At 37.5% G+C, this 15,013-nt stretch overlaps 1 pseudogene; it reads left to right on the top strand.

Moving 5' to 3' along the window:
- The first annotated feature begins 13,845 nt into the window (after positions 1–13,845).
- On the top strand, positions 13,846–13,962 carry LOC129408807 (5S ribosomal RNA; annotated as a pseudogene).
- Positions 13,963–15,013: the final 1,051 nt, after the last annotated feature.

Here is a 15,013-nt window from a genome sequence, read left to right as displayed (position 1 = left end):
ATAATTAGAAATAATTGTCCATTCCCATCTGGCCATGGTTCCACTACAGGGAGTATAATAACCTTTGATGACGTAGGTCAGCCAACGGCAAAGAAATGTCAACATGGACCAAGGTGTCCTTGGTACAGTACATTTACAGTACAGTGCAGTGATGGCAGCAACTTTGCACTTCAAAGACAAGACAAGAAAACATGGTTCTGACATAGGTAAGTGAGCAAACATTCAAAGATGCATGAAATCAAATATTCCCCTCTGATCAATAAAGTTTGTCTAAGTTTAAATACTAGAAAAGACCTCTTTATAAATCTCAATGGAACTTGTCAAATAATGATTAAATTAACTAAATGAATAAATGCTGCACATATAGATGTTGTGTTGCCATCTGAAACACTAAATATCACCTTAAACAGTCTGATTCAGTGCTTTCCAATCCATTGCGAGATAGTGCCAAGGCCTGTGGTCTGCCCTGTGTGTCTCTAATTCCACCAATCTAACTGATATTTGGTTATTTTCTGTAGTGATGTCACTCAACTCTGATTCATGACTCTTATTATGAAATGGCATGAAATCAAAGCATAATTAGTCCAGATTTTCACAAAGCTCTGCCAAACTGCGCCATGTGGGGTCAGTATTGTTGACCTTTTTGCCTGTTTAGCTTTCTCCAGCACCAGCGCCTTCTGTCTGCTCTGTACAGGCTGTTCACTTCTTAATTTAGTCAGTGGCTCGTGTCTGGACAGATTACAATGGCCCTGGACGTCTGGGATTCACTGTGCTTGCTTTGTGCGCTAACAGCTAACAGGAAGTGGAACCAGCAGGGACAGCTAGCTAAATCAAGATACATCCCCGACCTGATGGATGTAGAATGGAGCAGACTAAGAACACGGAGCAAGGTCGGTATCTATTAGCTGGGACTGGAAGTTACAGGCAAATAACTCTACAAGGGTCAGGCTAGTGCTACTGCTATTATAAAAAAGTTCAGTTAATGTTGACTTTAAATAAACATTAATTGTCCATATTCAATATGTACAGTTAATTAAGGCCTATATGTTTCTTATCATAAAATAATTAGATGGATAAAATATTACATAAACATTTCATGTCAGCTAATATCACTTTTGAATATTTCCATTTCATTTTAAATATGACCCACTACACTTTTTTTTGAGTAAGTCTATAAGTAACAGGCAGTACTAATCGAGTATAATTATTTGGGGTTATTCTCTGCCCTCTGCCCATCGCACACTGCAGCAAAACTGCCACATAAGGCACAGGCTGTAGCACTTTCAGTCAGTTCATTTCAACATGGTAAAAATGAGATTTAATTTGCAAATGTGCAGATTTTGCATCAGGATTAGTTTTGAATATTGCAACACAAGCATTTTAGATTGGCAACAACAACGAGTCAGATGAAATGATACATGCTAAGGAGCACTTAGAGTTCCATTTCAAGACACCCAAAGTGCTTTACATGTATGCACTGCACACACTGTGGTTGTAAGTTGCTATTGTAGCCACAGCTGCCCTGGGGTAGACTGACAGAAGCGAGGCTGCCAATCTGTGCCATTAGCCCCTCTGAACACCACCAACACTCATACACTCACAATAGGCGAGGTGGACACAACCACTTTTTTTTTTTTTTTTTTTTTTGCCACTGGCGTCACACTGTGGCACCTGATTTCCTCAGTGGTCTCCCATTAAAATAATCAGACTTTGCTTAGCTTCTGAGATTATTTAATCAAACTGAAAGCAGAAGTTAGTTGTGGAGATGGAGTTAGATTTTAGAATATATTGCATATACAGTAAATACAAGATGCATTGACAATGTAATGACATCATACATAGAGAGGTTTAGAGTTGGGTTCACACCTCACACATACCACATGAAAACTGCCACCAAACTGAGACGAAAACAAATCCACATCAGGAGTCAAAACACATCATTCCCAAAGTGGGGTTGGTACTGATCTTGGGAATTATGGCAATTTATGTAATTAATAATTTTTTTGTTTAATTTCACTGTGGGGGTCTTGGGTTGGTTGCATAGTTACTTCAGCGGACTCGGCATGAAATGTTTAGCAGTCTCTAACGTAAAGTCAGAGTAAAATATAGTATTAGACAATTTAACTATAACAATCGAGTATAAGCAACATAAAAATCAAACTACATAAAAAAGTTAACCTTAAAACACTCAATAGTTCTGTTCTGTACCCTCTCCAAACCGTAGTGCCCACTTTGTGTGAGAGGACAACAGAACCAAAACCTACCACAATGACGACGCCAATGTCAAGCCTGTCACCTGCTCTCAGCCATTATTACACCGGCCTTCTTAATAGCCCTATAGATTAAAGTCCAGAGCAGCAAGACACCGACAGATTAAAAAAAGAAAGATAGCAAAGAGGATGATGAATGGGCCCAGATAGCCAGGCAATCATGCATAAATTACCAGGATGTGTTTAGGTATAATAACCCCGACTATTTTAAGTGATGGCTGCTGACTCTAGGGGGGAGCTGTTGTGCTGTGGAGAGGAGAGTGGGTGGGAGAAGCGTCTGGGGAGAGGAATGGTGATGATGGTAAAGAACATTAAAGGGCAGAGAAAGAGAATGTATCTGTGCTGGAGGTTGAAGGTTTGAGCTCCACTCGCACTCGTGTGTTGTTGTGCAAGTCACTTCATCCATTGTACATTTTATTTAGGGTTTTTATTTGTTTATTTTTGTTTTCTGGTGTCATCTGTACAGATAGTAGGGATAGCAGAAGTGTATGATTCACGACTTTATTTATTTGTGGTCTTAGTATGTCTGTCTGTGTTTCTGAAAATTTAAAATTACACTTCTTTTAAACTGGGAATGATTTTAGACAGGACAAGAGACATTAATTTGTCTCACAATGGGTACATTTCTGAATATTTCTACTCTTATTAGAATAATGTTCATGACTTAAATGCTGGGAAACCCAACTTTGCTTCTAACCTTTTTATAATAAATGTATTGTTAAAGTTACTTAGACTCTATATTGATAAGAAATATTGTCAGTCTAATAAAAAAAAGCTGTGCAAATGCCAACAAAAAGTCAGGCTCATAACAGTTTTTACACCAAATAGTTTGTGAGAAAGATCAAATTACCAACCTCTTCCCCTTCAACTATTGCTGCAGCTGATGTTATCTACATTTCCTGGGGGTGTGATGCTAATTGAAAGCACTACTAAGCTCTGTTACTCAAGCTAGACTTAATCTGAGTTTTGTTTTAACATAATTTGACCAGACAGAGCTGACTTAGTTGGAACTACAACAAGTGACATTATTTGTGCTGTTAGACAAATCTCTCAGACATTAAAGTGCGGTTACAAGCTAAACAGTTTTTCAGTTAGTCTCACCTTTTTGTTGAAAAACTCCTAAACAGGACCATAAACACTTGTATTGATCACAGGCTTCTGAAGATATGTTATGCGTAAATCCATTTTGTGTCTTAAATGTTAAATTTCTTGTCTGAGATGGCTAATGTTTGCATTGTGTCACCACGGTAACTGCTGTACATTCCACCATTAGAGATGCATGTAGAACACTCCCAGCGTGGTGTTACTTCAAAGTATCAGCTGGATCAGATCATCAACAGAATGTGCTTATGTTTAGTTCTATAGTAACAACACCATTTTAAGTGGCGGCTGACTGTTGTGTAAAAGAGGCAGGTTAGAGGGGGTCTTGATGAAAGCGTCTGGGGAGATCCATGCCACTGTAGGAAGAAGAAGGGAGCGAGCCACAGCTGTCGCCTCCATCACATCAGCACTGCCCTGTTTCCACAGCCACACTCCTGACAAGCCCGCCTCGCCCAGGGGCCCGGCCTGTGTGTCTGGGGCCCCAAAGGCTGTCCCCCCGGTAGACCCCTCCGAGCAACTGATTATACAAGAAGCCAGTCTAACAAGAAACTGCCATGTGTGCCTCAAAACAACATGTTCTGCTTGTGAATACATCATGAAGCAGGGGGAACAGGCTGTCTCGATCTGCACCCGCACCATACGCTACTACTCAGGGATACAGCGAGGAAAGAAAGAGAAAGAAGAAGAGGAGGAAGAAGAGAAGGATTCAAGCCAAACTTTTGATTACAGTGAAAAAAATCCAAAGCATAGTGGGATTCAAGTTTCAAGGATCTTACAACTAAACAGTATCTTGATGTATTCTGATTGAGTTTTGAGTATGAGAACTGCATTATTATTTTTGCTTTGTTTACAGTTAATCTTTACAATGCAGTATAGCGTTACACATCCCACACAGGCAGGCAGGCAGGTGGAAGAAAACACAGACACAAGTTTTGACAGTTGGCAAACACTGGAGTTGGTTGAAGCTCAAAAATAATTCAGAAAAAAATAAAAATGGATAACTTCCACCTTGCATTGGAACTTGCTCTGAGGTGTTTTGCGCTCGCCTCATAGCAACAAAGTTTTGGGTTCGATTTCTGGGGCTTTTTTGTTTCTTTTTCTCACTGTTAAGATCCTTGCTCAATAACTGGTGATGGTTCCCAGGGTGCTACATTGCTCTGGACCATAGACTGTATAAAGAAGTGGACTAAGAGAGCGTAACGTCACCCATAACCTTCAGCTACAGTCAAATGAAGCTCACAGAGGCGAGCAGTTATAACAGCGAATTTGTAGCCGAGTTCCATATTGGGAATAGGAATTTATTTACGGACAAAATCATGAAATAAAAGGGAGAATGAGAAAAAAAGAGAAGGGCAACATTTTTTCAATACAAAGTGAATTGAAGCCAGAGTCGATGGAGCCAGAAGCGTGCCTCATATCCATTTATATATACAGTCGATGCTCTGGACGGGTTATCTTTCTATAAATAAGAAAATCGCTGATATTTAATAACATACCATAGTTTAAACTGTGCTATTAAACGTCTTTCACTCTATAGTCTACAAGCTTGTTTCAGTTGCTGATGTTTGAAGCTTGAAGAGTCAGTGCCCAGACAGTTCATGTTTAATGTGTCGTAACGTTAAAGCCAAGTATTTTTGTCAACATTTTAATGTGCAATGAAGCAGAAGTGATGTGTTCAAGAACACCAGGATTTTCAGCGTGAATCATCAGAGATCTGAGGTGCAGCAAATGGACTCTCAAGGTAAGCAAGTTTTTGTACCTCGACTTGTCTGATCGGTGCAGCAATAAGAGTTTAGGTTACTTTTATGTGCAATTTGGAAAGTAGTTTTGGCACAGCTTTGAAGAATAAAACACGCTTTTGGAAAGAAAGTATCAACATCAAGATTTATAACTGATGTTTTCAAATCTCAATTTAGTTTAAAGTACAGCCTGGAGTGGGGCCAATTAACAGTTAAGGAAAGAAATATAAAAATATTAGAAGAATTCCTTAAATTTTAGCACATGTTTAGAGTGGACAAAAATACTGAAGTGTTTTCCTCCATAACAGGCAATTGCGTTTGTTTACTTAAAGCCACAGTATGTAACTTTTTTAACTAAAATAGACTACAGTAAAAGTTTTCATTTTGGTTGTGTTTATTGCACTGTTAAATAAATGAAAAAAAAAAAAAAACATGCATCCTTACTTTACTCCATCTCTTTATTTGGCCTGCAGTAGGGCCTCTTTCTGTTGTTTCCATGGAAATCTTGTCCCTTTGGCTATAATCTTCAACAGTATGGCATAAAATATATCTTTCTTGGAGAATGTTACAAAGTATGGTTTTAACTTGCTATTTTCATGGAAACATGCAAGTGACATGCCAGCAAGAAAGTTACACAGGCTACTGCAGCTTTAAATAACCTAAGCTGAAGTCAAAAATTCCTCTAAGCTTTAACTGTGCATTCTTGAAAGTAAAAATTTAATTTCTTTGTTTGGAGGATAAGCCATCACCATCTCGTTTTAGAGGGGGTCCTCATAGTCATAACAGCAGATGACAGATAGAGCATGGCAGACAGTAGTCTACATAAATTCAAATAAATATAGAAAAACAAAACAACAAGATCAACACAACCATACAAACACACTCACTCACACATGACTGTTAGACACTGAATAAATCAAATTTGAGCTAAAACTAAGTCATAGTTCAAATATAGCCACAAATTACAACAAGATGATCAAAAACAATTACACGGGTTATGTAAATATTGAACCAGAGCATTTTTAAATGACGGGAGCGTATCAAAGCGAGTATTATATTTAAATGAGAGTTTTCCTATTTGTTTTTTGACACTTGGGACAACAAGAAATATCTAATCTACATAATATAAAAAGTAGTAAGAAAGTAATATAATACAGGGCTTTATAACATTTCTAAAAGGTTACATATCTATAAACCTTTAAACCATTAAAATTACACTATGTTGCTTTAACTTTAATTCCCTCCCCCTGTTCCCATAGCGATAATTAACGAGACATGCACCACTGCTCTCAGTATCCACAAAAGACAGTTGTTTTTACATATTGTTTTCCTCGTCTTAAGTACTGCTTGTATCTCACCATCTGCACAGTTTCAAACAGCCAGTGTGCGCTTGGCAGGAGTTCACAACCGCACCAGCAGCATCTCCACTGTAGGGGGCCTCAGAGGGACCATCTTCTACAATGGAAGTTAACTTTAACAGTCTAATTGTATGCCTTTTTTACTACATCTTTGTCTATCTGAAGCACAAGCCCTCCTGCTACCCCCTACCTTATAAAAATCACTTTATTTCTCTGAGCGATTGGCTATTCCCCGAGTGGTGCGTACAGTAATGCAAACACAGCATGGAAACAGGAGAGCTAAACAAACTCAAACTGTTTAATAGTATTCGCAATGGCAAATTAGACTGGAAATACAGGGAACGCCAACCAAGCCAAGCAATCAAGCATACACATACACAGTAGAGATGCAGACCAGTGCATTTCCCCTTTGTGGCTCATTATAGGGCCCGATTAGAAGCACAAAATATATGGGACTAAGCAAAACTGTAAAGGGAAACACTATATTTACATGACACTTTGTCCTGGTCAATGATACAGAGCAGAGAAAGACAAATAGAGTTGGATTTTAGGGCCATTAAAGAATAAAGCCATTATAACAGAACCTCATGCATTATTTCTGTATAGTAGGTATATACATGCAGGTGATATATCTTTTGTTATACTTACTCAATTACTGCATTTTGCTAAAGAAAGACATTTTAGACCTGGTTTAGTTCTGATTTTAACTCATTATAAGTCTTGGTTTAGGTATCTAAAACATTGAAGACGTTTAAAGATACACTTTGTTACTATACTAATACTGTACATGCCACCTACTTGTCTCCATGGAGATATAATTGTTTATTATGCAATATGTCATTAAACAGATCTGTCTTCTTGAAGACAAGCAGATCAAGCTACCATTCACAGGTCAGATAAGAGGAGAAGTATGGCTGCTTGCAATAATAAAGCATTTACTGTATTTACTGAGACAAGAGGAAACCACCAGAAAGGTGGATTAGACCAGCATAATTTACAATAATGTTAACTATGTTTTGAGTGTTTAGTGGTTTAACTTTGCTTCTTTGCTACACATTTTTTTTTACTATCATAAAGTTTCATCAGGTAGTGGGGTTGTGAAAGGAATTTAACATTCACCTATTTGTTCCATTTGCATTTCAAATCTTTACAAGAGATGATTTGATATCTGTTTACAAGTTCAAGGCCAGTGCAAAAAAAAAAAAAAAACTTTGAAGTTGTTTTCACCAGAAGATTGAATAGAAAAAATAAAGAGGTCATATGATGAAGTGTCCAAAGAGCAGGTGGCAATGAAACCACAGGAGCAGAAGGGGAGCTTATGTCAGATCTGGGATAACACAAGGCAAGGATAGATACTGAAGTCACAAATAAAACATACAGTATTTCCTGGGCCTTTTCCAAAGAGTTGCACTCATAATACTACAACTGAAAACTGTTCACAATGTCAATGTGAAATCTGAATTATAATTTGTCAGATAAAACTATGTTTGTTTTCTCAGTAGCAGCTAATGGCAACTGAGGTTAAATTGAGTTTGTATTAAATATTTTTAAATACATCATAGCACATGCCATTACAGGTAACTACACGTAATACACAAAATATAGACACATTGGCAATAAAGAGGTCCAAACAAAATCTTAATAGCACATAATAGGCCAAAATAAGACAAGTTAGAATGTTGTTATCTCTTCAAAAACATACCTGAAATTGCATTTGTCTACATATTCAAAGCACAAAATGCTCTATTTCAACTGGTGATGTCATGAAGAGGTAGTTTTCAAGTTAACAGTTACTTTTACCAGAGTGGTAATTCCAGGGCTGAAATTTCCAAATAGACGACATAGTGAAGGTGCATGGAGTTTAAAAACACAGTGGCACTCCCTGTAGTATCACATGACATCACAAGATGGAACAGAGTGTTTTCTGTCTGAGAGGAGAACTCAGCCTAAATATGTATGTTTGTATCAGAAAATAACATAATATCGGAGCTTTAAATCCAGTTCAAGCATGTGGTGTGTGGGGTGCTTCCCAGGCTGGTTTGGCACAATATACTACACATCGAATCATACAGGTCTATCATAACATCAACTGAGAAAAGCATAAACCATTCTACAACATACTAGTATTGTATCTGTCCACAAAATACACACCTTCCTTACCCCATATGTTGTCCTGTTTGGATGACAATATAAAGAACCCAATATGCCCAAAATACAATGTTGTTGTTTTTTTTTATCTTTTGTGAATAGCATGTGCCGGAGCAGATTTGTGGTTCTTAGCGGAAAAGCAAAGAAATGATCAAACAGGTTAGAGCTGAAACAATGTGAGGAGGAGAGCCAGGAAACAATGGATGGAGAAGCCAGGAGGAGATAAAGCTTTGTCTGCTCAGCTCTGATCCCTCATTCACACGTCTGTTCCTAAAATACACAAGTCCAAGGTTTTACCAAAGACACACCTCCTCTCAGTATAGATTGAAGAACAATGTAAAGCAATTTGGAGTCAAAGTAAGAGCTGATTAGACAAAGAAAAATTGTTGCTAAAAGATGCATTGTGTAATTTTCTGATTAGGTGTCCGTCACCTGCTTGTTTCTACGGAGATTCCACTGCTCTACCTGAAATGTTTCAAAGTATGACATTAAACAGCTCTATCTTACATTTATTCAATTACATATACCTAGAAAAACAGGGATTCTGACTGTGAGCGGTGTGCCTCTCCACAGATCTGACCTGCAACTTGGTCAAGTTTGGTTTTCATGAAGATAGAAAAGTTTAACGCCATACTTTGAAACATTGCAGACAAAGGAATAACATAGAGAAAATCATTTAGCGGACCTTCCACCAGAAAAGTTAAACAATGCATCTTTAAGTAAAAGTACCTTTATTCTGCCTCCTCTAGTGTTTAGGAACTAGTTTTGCAGATAGCGAACAGTTTCTCCAATAAACACCCAGGAAGTCTCTTGCTCTTTGGATACTGAAGAGTTGACTGATTAAAACTGAAACACACAAAAAATAAATGCATATTACAATTATGTTTTCACATTTAAAGAAACACAGAATATGTAAAGCTACATAAAACAATGTAGAGCAGCTTACAACAATTCAGTATATGCATAACAATAGCTTAACATTAGCTGGACTTCATAAAAATGTCTATAAAACAAGCGATTAGCATGATACTAACATTAATGGAAATTCCCATAGACATGCTAAGGCTATTAGCGCCTTATATTTTAACGTGAATTTCAACTGTAAACAACTTAAAGTGCCCCACATGAGTTCACTGAGTGAGTTAACATCATATAACATTACAATACGTATAGACATTTATTTCCATGGGCCAAAGGGCAGTTTACAAGGTTTAACATTCTGACAAGTGACTGAACTGTTGCAAAGTCTGGAACAATATGGCGGCTAAGGTAGCTCTGAGTGGACAAAACAGATCAACCCAAAACAGAAATATATTTCTCCAATGGGGGCAGAACACCATCTAAAAATGTACTTCAAGCTTCAAATGTATTGTTTTAATGCAGATTTGAGCTTGTTTTTTTTTTTTTTTTTTTTTTTCTTTGTTCAGGAGAATTTTTTTTTTTTCTATCTGTTTTTATTTCTATATTTTGCTTGCTAATATTATGAACATGTTAAAAATAAACCCTTTGGCCTTTTCAGCAGGTCTCAAACAATAATGAAAAATACTTTTACTTTTCAGTCATGTTTAAACATCTAGTGGAGTAGAAAGTACAGACACCTGCTCTCAAATGCTGTAAATAAATAAATAAAAATAAAAGTAAAAAGTATTCAATTTAAAATCTACTTAAGTAAAGTACAGACACATAAAATTTGTACTTAAGTTACTTCTTTTGCTTTGTTACTTTCCACTGCTGATGAGAGGTGAGAAGAGGTGATATGTTATGGTGGTCACTAAGGCTCACAGAAAACAATTTTCATTTCTTCTATCAAAATTTCAGAGTTTATACTTGGCATGTTGATTTGGCAGATGTCTGCACAGTTTATAGATCTTTTGAGTCTCTTTTTTCCCTTTCTTTTTTACTTCTAAGTGGCTTGTTTTGAACACTTTTTGGTTAATTTGCCTGTTAAGTAGACCCAGACTATACCTCTACACTGTTGGAAAAAAAAACAAAAAACTTGTGGTTGGGTTGGCCAAACTGACCAGGCCTATATGGTTGATTGCAAGTTTCAGGGAGCTTTTTCTCTTTACTTCTAAACTTTTAAAACTTTGAATTTTTTATCATTTTAATGCTTATTTTTGTACTATATATTCACATGCAACTTATTTTTGACTATTATTTTAAACTGCCTTTATTAAAATATCTACATGGCCATAATCCATTCACACCAATACCACAGCAGTGGACTCGTCTGGAGACAGTGGGCGGTTAATAAAACTGAGGTTACAGAAAAGATTGATAAACATCTCTTTATAACATTTTTAACTTGGTCCAAACAGAATAAATCAATAGACTGTAGAACATTGTACTGGCTCTTCCACAGAACAACAGTAATAAAGGCAGCACCAGGAGAGGGGGCGGCGGAGAGAGGAGAGGGGAGAGATGGGTGGTTATAAGGACATCACAGGATAAAACACTAGAATATGGGAGAATTTTCACTGTGTAATGAACTGCAGATGGGATGGATAATGTTGACAAAAATCATTAATCATTATTATATTATATCACTGTTATTATTATATTATATTTTATCATTATATTTAAATGATTGATTCATAAAGGTTTAAATGCTGTATATACTGTGGCTTATGTAAAAAAAAAAAAAAAAAAATAAAAAACACTGAATATATATATAATAGTATTTTGTGGTTTCTCCTAAAAACAAGACAACAAAAAGAATGGACAGTATGTACTAACTATGTATTAATAAGATCTATCTGCAAATTAATATCATAAAAAGTATATGTGATTATGTTTTATCAGTCAAAGTATTTTCTATTAAAATTTTACAATTAAAATTAATTTATGAGCTACAACTACAAAAAAAAAGTGTGGGGCTCACCAAATATTTTAATGCAATGTTTGTATCAACATCAGTATGTCCGTTAATGGTCACAATAGCGAGATAAATAATGGAAATTGTGTTGGTTTAAAAAATAATATAAACCATCCCAACACCTGCACATGTATCAGATCCAAAACTGAATGTAAAAGTAACCACAAAAGTAAAGAAATATCCACCCTTGTTTAGAAAATTTCACAGCAAGTTTCTGTAGACCTATTATACTTGACATTCAGATTTTACTTTCTTCAAAACAACAATTTCAGTATGATCTTGCTCTTCTGTACAGCAGGACGTATCTCATTGTTAATAATCCAAATGAAAGCACAAACACAGCATTTTCCCTGCAGTCCGCTGTGAGACTAGACCCGTATAGACCAGTACTGCGGCGGAGGACAGAAGAATGGGAAAATGGAAGCTTGGAAAAACAAAAGCGATTGATATAAATGATGTGGCGCCCGAAGAGGCCCCCAGGCAGCGGCCAGCTCAGGTCCGCTCGATATCAATTGATCGTGGGAGGTCCAGGCATTCGTCTTAATTCTGACTAATTAGAGGCACGGCTGACGAGGAGGAGGTTATGGGGACAAGATGTTGGGGCATGTGTGGACACTGCAAAAATAACACCTGATATCACAGTTTGAATCATTTGAATGCATTTATCTAGTTAAGTTTTTTAATTATCTGTAATGTTTTCAGATTTTTATTCTGATTTTCAAAACATGAAAGTAGAGCTGTATTTAAAAGTCCTGTAAGTGACTTGTATGTTTTTATTAGTCAGTATAACTTACTAACTCAGTTTTACTTCTTCCTTTGGTTAATTCTGATGACACTGAACAGTATAATGTAAAATTATCAGTTTGAGAACAAAATGAGACTTAGGGTTCACCTTTCCATATTAAAAGACAGTTTGTTCGATGAGAATTGCATCAAAGCTACTGTAGGGACACAGTGAACTGACCAATTATAGATACACCGTTGAATTGATTATTGGACAGTGTGGATCATGGTTCAACATCAGAGAGAGGGGAAAGAGTATGTGGGTGGAGTTAACTGTTCAAACTAAAAGGGCCACTAAACATCAAAATCACTTTTTTCTACTGATTAGCTGAGCAAATGGGTCTAAAATAAAAATGTATAACTATCCCTGGCCTTATTTTTGTATTTTAGTGCATATTTGTTAAAAATCTGTACCTGTCTGTAACGGCCTCAACTACAGCAAGTACATTTGATTTTTCGGGTTGGACTAACGGTTGCCAGTGAGTCAGATGCAGGGTTATTACGTGATGAGCACAGCCACTGACGGTCTATGGGGAGCCCCTCTCAGACCCACCCTTACCAAACACTGCAATGTCCTGCTTCTGGAGAAAAGGGAAACAGCATGATCCGAGCACAAATGTCCGCTCTGTTTCAAAGTTCGGAGCACACCAGTCTGCGCCATGTTGGATTGTTGTGGCTGTCAGTCGGCTGTCAATCATCACTCCAGACGCCACCCCACACCCGCTCCCCCCAACCCGCCAGGCACCACCCACTCTGGAGGATTTTTCAGATTTTGCTTAGGGGCCGAGTAAAACTTCATGAAGTTGTTTAATGGCTCTACGGTGCTCGTCACTCATGGTTTAAAATCGAGTGAATATTCCCAACTGAAGTGATTTTAACTCACAATCATGTTTTGCAATGTAGACTTTATGTGTGGTGTGCGTCAGTGGGACCTCCATGATAACAAGATCAAACCCCCTGTGTTTACAAACGCTGGGACAAGTGGAGGATTAACTAAATCAATTTAGGAAACAACAAGCATCATCACATTACCAGCGCTGCCAGAACCATTTCCTCTTTCTTTGTGAGCGGGTTTTGCCTGACAGCTGAGATCAAAAGCCCTTCTCATGTTTATCTTGACTGTGTGTGAAATGTGCTGATTAGCTTGTAGTGTCTCTTCCCTATAGCCAGGGGGCGACGGAGGAGACATGCATCTGCCCATTCACAGCTCGACATCAAAGTCAGTGTAATTGGCAGGGAGGGAAGATGGACTGGATCACTGAACAATTGTGCGAAGTATGATTTGTGTGGTATTAGTGTGAGAAAGATGCAAAGGGTGAAGGGAAACTGCAGTATTGAGCAATATAGTAGAGTACAGTAACCCTGACAACAGACAGTATGGGAGGAATGTACTTTATACCAAAGGAAAATAGTGCACTGTGTATCTTGTCTCTGCTGAAAGGCTTGGTCTGGAATGCCATGCTATTTAAATCCATAGACATTGGGACATTTATTTTATTGTAAGAAAAAAAAAATATCAGCTGGATTGCCTTCCTACGATGTGTTACTTGGCTTGAGTCCATAAAGACAGATATTGTGGCCATACCGGTTTGTAAAAGCCTGATCCCGTCAGATCTCAGAAGCTAAGCAGGCTGGGCCTGGGTAGTACTTGGATGGGAGGCCACTAGGAATTCCAGGTGCCACAGTGGGGTGCCAGTGGCAAAAAAACTGTTGTTGTGTCCTTAGGCAAAACACTTCACCCACATTGCCTAGTATGAAAGAGGTGTGAGCGTGAGTGATGATGGTGGTCGGAGGGGCTGATGGTGCAGATTGGCAGCCTCGCTTCTGTCAGTCTGCCCCAGGGCAGCTGTGGCTACAGTAGTAGCTTACCACCACTGAGTGTGGAGTGACTGAATAATGAACTGTAAAGCGCTTTGGGTATCTTGAAAGGTGCTATATAAATGCAATCAATCAATCAACAGATACATTTAATACAATGTAATATTCCAAACAAATCAATAACGCCTGCATGGAGAAGCTCAATGCAAGACAAAATGTGTTGGGGGAAAAGAAAATCTACTAAAATTGCCATCATATTTTCTGTAATTGTTTCATAAAAATGATATGCTGTGAATTGATAGTGAATGTTCCATAAAAATCTTTCAAGCAAAACATGGAAAGGCTTATGTTAATCTACTGAACACTTTTCCAATCAAATTATGGGCACTTCTGTATTTAACATGTTATTTACAAAATAAACTGTTCAACGCAAAGCACATATAGTAGGCCAGTTGTTCCCAAAGGTTTCGGACCCCCTGGGGGACTGCCAAAGGTTGTTTATAAAACGAGCTTCAAACTAAAATTAATTTTCAACTTTATATAAGATATTAGTTTAAATGTATTGCTTTATATTAGTATTAAGCAAACAGTCATCATTATACTGTATATTGTTCAACATTACATATTCTAAATATAGTTTAAATTATTATTTGGTCTTCGCATTGATGAAATGGCACAGAACACTTTGGGGATGGCTGCAGTAGGCTATAAACAGTAAAACCAAACTAAAGACATTTTACCCTCAGGTTAATGGAAAATAGTTAATTGTCCTGGATTGTAAGAGTCCTTCACTCTTTCAGATACTTCCTCTGAGCTGGAGTCTTGGACATGTGCTGACCTGATGCTCTCAGCCTTTGTCCCTGAGGAGACATAGTAGTTGAGTGGTTACCATTTTCAACATTCTAATTATTCAGCGCAAGC

This window comes from Boleophthalmus pectinirostris, unplaced genomic scaffold, assembly GCF_026225935.1.
Source record: "Boleophthalmus pectinirostris isolate CB_2022bp ecotype Guang Dong unplaced genomic scaffold, ASM2622593v1 HiC_scaffold_17, whole genome shotgun sequence".
NCBI lineage: Eukaryota > Metazoa > Chordata > Actinopteri > Gobiiformes > Gobiidae > Boleophthalmus > Boleophthalmus pectinirostris.
The sequence above is the reverse complement of the archived record's forward strand: the minus strand, read 5'-3'. Positions and strand labels throughout refer to the sequence as shown.